We start from the raw sequence: 9,173 nt of genomic DNA, 5'->3' as shown, positions 1-9,173 counted from the left end.
TGCAGAAGAAGGTAAACTTCCAAACTCATTCTATGAGGCCACCATCACCCTAATACCAAAACCTGACAAAGATGTCACAAAAAAAGAAAACTACAGGCCAATATCACTGATGAACATAGATGCAAAAATCCTCAACAAAATTCTAGCAATCAGAATCCAACAACATATTAAAAAGATCATACACCATGACCAAGTGGGCTTTATCCCAGGGATGCAAGGATTCTTCAATATCCGCAAATCAATCAATGTAATTCACCACATTAACAAATTGAAAAATAAAAACCATATGATTATCTCAATAGATGCAGAGAAGGCCTTTGACAAAATTCAACATCCATTTATGATAAAAACTCTCCAGAAAGCAGGAATAGAAGGAACATACCTCAACATAATAAAAGCTATATATGACAAACCCACAGCAAACATTATCCTTAATGGTGAAAAATTGAAAGCATTTCCCCTAAAGTCAGGAACAAGACAAGGGTGTCCACTTTCACCGCTACTATTCAACATAGTTCTGGAAGTTTTGGCCACAGCAATCAGAGCAGAAAAAGAAATAAAAGGAATCCAAATTGGAAAAGAAGAAGTAAAACTCTCACTGTTTGCAGATGACATGATCCTCTACATGGAAAACCCTAAAGACTCCACCAGAAAATTACTAGAGCTCATCAATGAATACAGTAAAGTTGCAGGATATAAAATCAACACACAGAAATCCCTTGCATTCCTATACACTAATAATGAGAAAGTAGAAAAAGAAATTAAGGAAACAATTCCATTCACCATTGCAACAAAAAGAATAAAATACTTAGGAATATATCTACCCAAAGAAACTAAAGACCTATATATAGAAAACTATAAAACACTGATGAAAGAAATCAAAGAGGACACTAATAGATGGAGAAATATACCATGTTCATGGGTTGGAAGAATCAATATAGTGAAAATGAGTATACTACCCAAAGCAATTTACAAATTCAACGCAATCCCTATCAAGCTACCAGCCATATTTTTCACAGAACTAGAACAAATAATTTCAAGATTTGTATGGAAATACAAAAAACCTCGAATAGCCAAAGCAATCTTGAGAAAGAAGAATGGAACTGGAGGAATCAACTTGCCTGACTTCAGGCTCTACTACAAAGCCACAGTCATCAAAACAGTATGGTACTGGCACAAAGACAGACATATAGATCAATGGAACAAAATAGAAAGCCCAGAGATAAATCCACACACATATGGACACCTTATCTTTGACAAAGGAGGCAAGAATATACAATGGAGTAAAGACAATCTCTTTAACAAGTGGTGCTGGGAAAACTGGTCAACCACTTGTAAAAGAATGAAACTAGATCACTTTCTAACACCGCACACAAAAATAAACTCAAAATGGATTAAAGATCTAAATGTAAGACCAGAAACTATAAAACTCCTAGAGGAGAATATAGGCAAAACACTCTCAGACATAAATCACAGCAGGATCCTCTATGATCCACCTCCCAGAATTCTGGAAATAAAAGCAAAAATAAACAAATGGGATCTAATTAAAATTAAAAGCTTCTGCACAACAAAGGAAAATATACGCAAGGTGAAAAGACAGCCTTCTGAATGGGAGAAAATAATAGCAAATGAAGCAACTGACAAACAACTAATCTCAAAAATATACAAGCAACTTATGCAGCTCAATTCCAGAAAAATAAATGACCCAATCAAAAAATGGGCCAAAGAACTAAATAGACATTTCTCCAAAGAAGACATACGGATGGCTAACAAACACATGAAAAGATGCTCAACATCACTCATTATCAGAGAAATGCAAATCAAAACCACAATGAGGTACCACTTCACACCAGTCAGAATGGCTGCGATCCAAAAATCTGCAAGCAATAAATGCTGGAGAGGGTGTGGAGAAAAGGGAACCCTCCTACACTGTTGGTGGGAATGCAAACTAGTACAGCCACTATGGAGAACAGTGTGGAGATTCCTTAAAAAATTGCAAATAGAACTACCTTATGACCCAGCAATCCCACTGCTGGGTATACACACCGAGGAAACCAGAATTGAAAGAGACACATGTACCCCAATGTTCATCGCAGCACTGTTTATAATAGCCAGGACATGGAAGCAACCTAGATGTCCATCAGCAGATGAATGGATAAGAAAGCTTTGGTACATGTACACAATGGAGTATTACTCAGCCGTTAAAAAGAATTCATTTGAATCAGTTCTGATGAGATGGATGAAACTGGAGCCGATTATACAGAGTGAAGTAAGCCAGAAAGAAAAACACCAATACAGTATACTAACACATATATATGGAATTTAGAAAGATGGCAATGACGACCCTGTATGCAAGACAGGAAAAAAGACACAGCTGTGTATAACGGACTTTTGGACTCAGAGAGAGAGGGAGAGGGCGGGATGATTTGGGAGAATGGCATTCTATCATGTATACTATCATGTAAGAATTGAATCGCCAGTCTATGTCTGACGCAGGATACAGCATGCTTGGGGCTGGTGCATGGGGATCACCCACAGAGATGTTATGGGGAGGGAGGTGGGAGGGGGTTTCATGTTTGGGAACACATGTAAGAATTAAAGATTTTAAAATTTAATAAAAAAATAAAAAAATAAAAAAATTAAAAAAAAAAAAAAAGAACTCAATGTCAACCATCCTATGGTGGTTTAGCTTTTGAAGAAAACTGGAAAGGTGAAATAGTTTGATAAGTGGGTGCCTTTTGAGTTGACTGAAAATTTTTTAAATTATCGTTTTGAAGTATCATCTTATCTTATTCTATGCAGCAACAACAAACCAATTCTCAATCAGATTGCGACATGCGACTAAACGAGGATTTTATGACAACTGGCAATGACCAACTCAGCGGCTGGACTGAGAAGAAGCTCCAAAGCATTTCCCAAAGCCAAACTTGCACCAAAAAATGGCGTGGTCACTGGTGGTCTGCTGCCCATCTGATCCAGCACAGCTTTCTGAATCCCGGCGATACCATTACATCTGAGAAGCATGCTCAGGAAATCAATGAGATGCACCAAAAACTGCAATGCCAGCAGTCAGGCTTGATCAATAGAAAGGGCCCAGTTCTTCCTGACAACACCTGACCATATGTCTCACAACCAATGCTTCAAAAGTTGAATGAATTGGGCTGCAGAGTTTTGCCTCATCTGCCACATTCACCTGACCTCTTGCCAACTGACGACCACTTCTTCAAGCATCTCGACAACTTTTGGCAGGGAAAACGCTTCCACAACCAGCAGAGTGCAGAAAATGCTTTCTAAGAGTGTGTCGAATCCTGAAGTATGGATTTTTATGCTACAGGAATAGACAGACTTATTTCTCATTGGCCAAAAATGTGTTGATTGTAATGGTTCCTCTTTTGATTAATAAAGATGTGTTTGAGCCTAGTTATAATAATTTAAAATTCACAGTCCAAAACTGCAATTACATTTGCACCAACCTAATATTAGGTGATTTATTGTGCAAGGAATTGGTTTATGCAATCATGGGAGCTGCTGGGGCAAGTCTGAAACCTATAGGGCTGGTATCATGGAGAACAGACTGCTACCCTTGAGAAGTGGGAGGAAGCCACTGTTCTTGGCATCTCATGTTAGTGTTCCTTTTGTGTCTGGCTTAGTTCATTTAGCACATTTTCAAAGTTCATCTATGTTGTAGCATGTCATTCCTTTTTAAGGATAAATAATATTCCATTGTATGCATACACTATACTTTCCTTTCATCTGTTGATGGACATTTGGATGGTTTTCACCTTAATGCTACTGTGAATAATGCTGCTATGAACGTTGGTGGGCAAGTATCTGTTTGATTCCCTGCTTTCAATTCTTTTGAGTCTATCTATGTACCTGGATGTGAAATTGCTGGATCACACGGTGATTCTATATTTAACATTTTGAGGAACTGCTGTACTGTTTTCCACAGTGGCTTACAGATATTTTTATTTGTTAAATCTGGTGATCCTCCAACTTTCCTAACAGTACTTTTAATTGGTATATATTTAACCTAGACTGTTACATTTAAACAAGTAGTGCCCATCTCCATACTGGAACTTGTGGGCATAATCTCTCAGTTTAGACTCTAGGAAACTTGCTTGTACATTTTCCACTATAGTGAGGCACAGAAGCAATAAGGAAGAACTAAAACATCTATCTTTTAGTCTGTACAAACAGGCAGCCTGATGCCTGTTAGAAAGGGGAGTTTATACAAGTCATTCACACATTCATTCATTCAACAAACATTTTTGATCTTACACAGGAAGAATCAGGTATGAGTTGGGAGTCCTGATACAAAAGTGAATGAGATACTTCTCCTTATTCTCGCTTTTGCTCCAAGCCAGATTCCCCTCTGCTTCTGAGTCTTTGCACCTGCAGGCTCTTCTGTCTGACATGCTTTCCCTTCTGCCTTTCTCACTTCTCTGATTTCAGCTCCCATTGGTCATGATGCTCAGGGAAAGCTTCCCAGAGCCTCTCACATACTCATAGCTCTTTCATGTCTCACCTTGATTGTCATGACAGATTCTCGTGGTTATTTGATTTACCTGTGTCTGTCTCTCGATTGTAAGCTCCCTGAAGGCAAGGACCATGTCCGTTATGCATATCATCGTCTCCTGGCACCTAGCAAGGCACATGTACTTAGATGTTCAGTTGTGTCTGATTCTTTGTGACCCCATGGACTGTATGTAGCCCATCAGTCTCCTCTGTTCATGGGATTCTCCAGGCAAGAATACTGGAGTGGGTTGCCATTTCCTTTGCCAGGGAATATTCCCAACCCAGGGATCAAGTTGAGTCTCCTGCAGTGGCAGGTAGATTCTTTACCACTAGTGCCACCTGCAAAGCCCTAGCAAGGCACATAGTGGGCATTTAATCTATTAATAATACATGTTGATTACATGAATGAATGTATGCATGCATGCTTCCCATAAGAGTTAGTGGGACATAGATAAGTAAGCATGTCAATTTCTATGTAAATAGCTATTAGTGAAGGGCTCTGGGAAAAAGAGCAATTCTGCTGCGAGGGAATTTGGATTTGGGCCAGCTCCACAACAGAATCAAGCCTGAAGATATGCTCCTGGCCTCTCTGCAGGGGGTGGGGAGGGGGTCATCTGCAAAGCTGTGTGCTCACTGCTTTGAACATCACAGATTCAGACAACCGAACAGAGCTACTCCATCAGCTAAGAGGTCAGAGTTTGGGGCTCAAAATTCGTTTAACCCACATGTTCAGTTTACACCTAGAAAACATGAGATATGCCTGACTTTCCCAAGGTCACACAGCTAGAGGCAGAACTGAGGACCCTGGGCGCTGAACTCTGGGACCAGTGCTCTCTCACCTCCTCAGCATGTTCAAGTTCAAGGGGTGAGGAGCACTGGTAGACTGAAAACCCTCTAAAGTTTTCTTTGAACTGTCACAGGAATTAAAAACAGTTGGCTGGAAATAGAAACATGAAAGCAAGGAGAGGTGAGATGAGGGGGTGGAAGAGGGAAAGAAGGTGAAGAAAAAAGGTTGATCCAGAAAGGCCGCCTGCCAGGGCCCTGGAGTCAAGGCTTGGCAATGCGGCAGGGCCGCCAGCGGGTGCTCGGAGAGGCTGCGCCTCAATTCCCAGCGGAGGCAGTCAAGGGCTTCAGGATGGAGATTTATTAGCAGAGCTGTGCTCCGCAGTAACCTGGCTCTGGATGGCTCTGAGAGGCTGGGCAGCTGTGGAGGCTGCAGCCTGCTCTTCTCAAACAGAGCCTCCTGGCTTTCCAAGGGAGGTTTGTTTGAATTAGGGTAGAGGGGGGGCCCACTCCTGACCACAGTTGCCCAGGCCTGCTGGCTTGGTGAGGGGCCCCGAACAAAGCGCCCCCAAACCACCTGCCCAACTCCCGAGCGTTACCTCTCTGCTGGTGGAGGGCTGTTCTGGGTGCTTCTGTGTATATGTGGGCCAGGCTGGCTCAGGTGGCTTCTCTGCGAAGAGAGGGGCTCTGCCTACCCGGTGGCATCAGACAGAAGGAGGGATAAGGGACCACTCGCCTACGGCCAAGGGTCTCTTTCTCTTGCGGCCCTGGGAAGTTAGCTATGACACCCGCTTCCGGCACACACAATTGTCCTATGGGGTTTTCTAGCTGGGAAGAGAGAGGACCCAGGTGTCCTTTTCTGGAGAAGCTGCAGAAACAACTTGACCCATGGCTCCCTCGGAGGTCCCCGGCCCACCTCCAGGGAGAACAGGGAAGGTGTGTCCTTCCACCAGGAGCTCCTCACAGGGGCACCCGGGAGAACCAGGGACAAGGACTGGCCTCGGGGGGTGAGCAACAGGCTTGGGGCTTCTAGGAGGTGGGACTCCAGGGACCAGCCAGCCGAACCTCTGCCACAGTCCTTGAGCTTCATCGGACCCTTCCCTTTTGTTGATGGGAACTGGTGGTTAAAGTTACTGTGAAGCTCCTGGAAGGAGGGAAGGAAGCGGAGAGGACCAGCACAGGTAACATCTCCTATTCTGATCAGCAACCCTCTCACCGCACACCCTACCCTGAGGGGAAACATTTCCCTAGGAGTTCTGTTTAGTTCAGCCTGCGACCGGATGCTGAAGCCTGTGAGAACGGGAATAGACTCATCTTTCCATGTCTTCTTTGAGTGCCCCCTCCCCCACCCTCATCACCACCACCAACGTTGCAGGGGCAAAGGAGCCTCGGGCATCCAGATGGATCCTGTTCCCCTTAAGGATGGGCCTGTTCTAACTTCATTTCACTGCCTCCCCTGAGGATTCTATAAACATTTCCAGAAGGATGCAGATAAGGAAAAAAAAAAAAAGATCTTATGTAAACATTAGATGGCTAGGGACCAGGAGGTATTAGATGGTTGAGGCTTTAAAAATACGCACAAGCTTGACTAAAGGAAAGTAGAAATTTACTTTCATTTTAACCTCTGTTATTGCTGCCAGGGTTAGTAAAACGGTAGAAGCAGGCATATGATGAGACATATGATATGATGAAGATCTCAAGAGAGGCTGAAAGGGAAGCTGCAGGGCCATGGCTGGGGTGACCTTACTGGCCAGTGAGGAATGGGGATGGATGCATCTGAAGGCTGCCTTCTCTATAAATTGCTATTGTTCAGCCGCTCGGTCATGTCTGACTCTTTGTGACCCCATGGACTGCAGCACACCAGGCTTCCCTGTCCTTCACCATCTCCTGGAGTTTGTTCAATCAAACTCATGTCCATTGAGTCGGTGATGCCATCCAACCAATCTATAAATTAAGGAAGGCCAAAGAATGATGCAAGGCAGCAACTCCTCACTGCCTAAAGAATCTTATCTGGCTGCCCAGTCTTCATGCCCTCCCCCCAGCTGATCATGCTTTCATAGCCCTACCTTGTGGGCCTAGGAACAAGCTCTTTCTATTAGCAGGATCTCTATATGCTGTAGCTTCAATTGGGAAACCTTTCCCCAGGTACTTTGCTTAGCTCAGTCTTCCTTGTCTTTTCAGGTTATCACCTAAAATATCTGAAATATCACCTCCTCAGGGAAGCTTCCCTGATCAACATTTTAGAGGGAGCGACCCTGGTAATTCTTTTTAAAAATAGCTTCTAAGAGATATATTGTATTATATCAGATTCATTAGGTTCATTATGATAATTTATTGACTATAAAAGAGATAAGTTGTATTTAATATAATTAACCAAAATTCTATAACACTGGGGCTTCCCCAACGGTTCAGCAGTTAAAGAATCTGCCTGAAATGCAGGAGACACAGGAGATGTGGGTTTGATCTCTGGGTTGGGAAGATCCGCTGGAGGAGGAAATGGCAACCCACTCCAGCATTCTTGCCTAGAGAATTTCATAGACAGAGGAGCCTGGTGGCCTACAGACCATGGGGTCACAAAGAGTCAGGCACAACGGAGCATGTCCATACTGTAACATCTGTGATAAATAGTTTTGCTTTACAAATATGAACTCAAGTGACACAAATATTCTGCCTTCAGTATCTGGCAATTCTCTATCAGAGCTACGTGTTTGTGGCCTTCACCGAATTTACCAAAAGCAATCCTTATTTTATGTGTTTAGCTGTTTGCTTTCCATCCACTTCACTGAAGTGTAAGCTCCAAGAGTTTACAAAATCAGGACATGCTCAAAAACATTTCTTGAATAAACGATTGAACCAAATGTGAACCGAGCTCAGGATGGGGGCAAATTCAGTTCAGGTACACATCTTCAAGTCTCCCATACATGTGGGGGTGGAGGGGATAGGCTGAGAAGTTCATAGTCAAGCTTTTCACTCCTCCTCCCCTGGAAGCAGGCATTGCCTAGGAGTGTACCTGGTCTCCTTTAGCTTTCCCTGGCCAAAGTCCAGCTTGTTTTGAATCCAATAACCCACAGGTGAAAAGATCTCTGATCATTTTGTGAAGCCAGCCTACTTTTCCTTTCTCCTGGACCAGAGGTTCTTAAACTTGAAGGTGCATCTGAACCCCTGGTGGATACGGGTGTGCTCAGTTGCTTAGTCGTGTCCGACTCTTTAGGACCCCATGGACTATAGCCTGTCAGGCACCTCTGTCCATTGGATTTCCAGGGAAAAATACTGGAATGGGTCTTTCTCCAGGGGATATTCCTGACCTAGGGATCGAACTCAAGTCTCCTGCATTGTAGGCAGATTCTTTACCACTGAACCACTGGGGAAGTGCATGAACCCCCTGGAGGGCATGTTAAAATGTAAATCTCTAGGTCATCCTCCCAGAGTTTTTGATTCAGTAGATGTAGGGTGGAGTCTGAAAATGTACACATCCGACAGTGAGGCTAATAGTTCCGGTCCAGGGACCACACTTTGAGAAGCACTGTTATAGACCTCGAAATCACTAGAGATATTGACAACCAAATGTTTCAATATACAGGAAACAGCAGAGTCAAAAATCACAGGGGACTGGTGATGTCCAGGGAGGAGGAATGTTAGTAGGGCTCACAGTCTCAGAAATCTACCAGGCAAGTCTATGGGCTGAAATGGCCAACTTGGCCACATAGCTTATTACCTGCCCATATCATATTTTCACTTTATAAAAAGCCAGCTAACCAATCTACTTACTAACGGCATGTAAAGGTGCTAAGAAGCATTGTCCCAAGAGAGTGACCAACCATCCCGATTTGGCTGGGATGGAGGGGTTTCCCAGGACCACAGGACTTTCAGAG

Source organism: Capricornis sumatraensis, chromosome 3 (assembly GCF_032405125.1).
Source record: "Capricornis sumatraensis isolate serow.1 chromosome 3, serow.2, whole genome shotgun sequence".
NCBI classification, from domain to species: domain Eukaryota; kingdom Metazoa; phylum Chordata; class Mammalia; order Artiodactyla; family Bovidae; genus Capricornis; species Capricornis sumatraensis.
Note: the sequence above shows the minus strand (reverse complement) of the source record.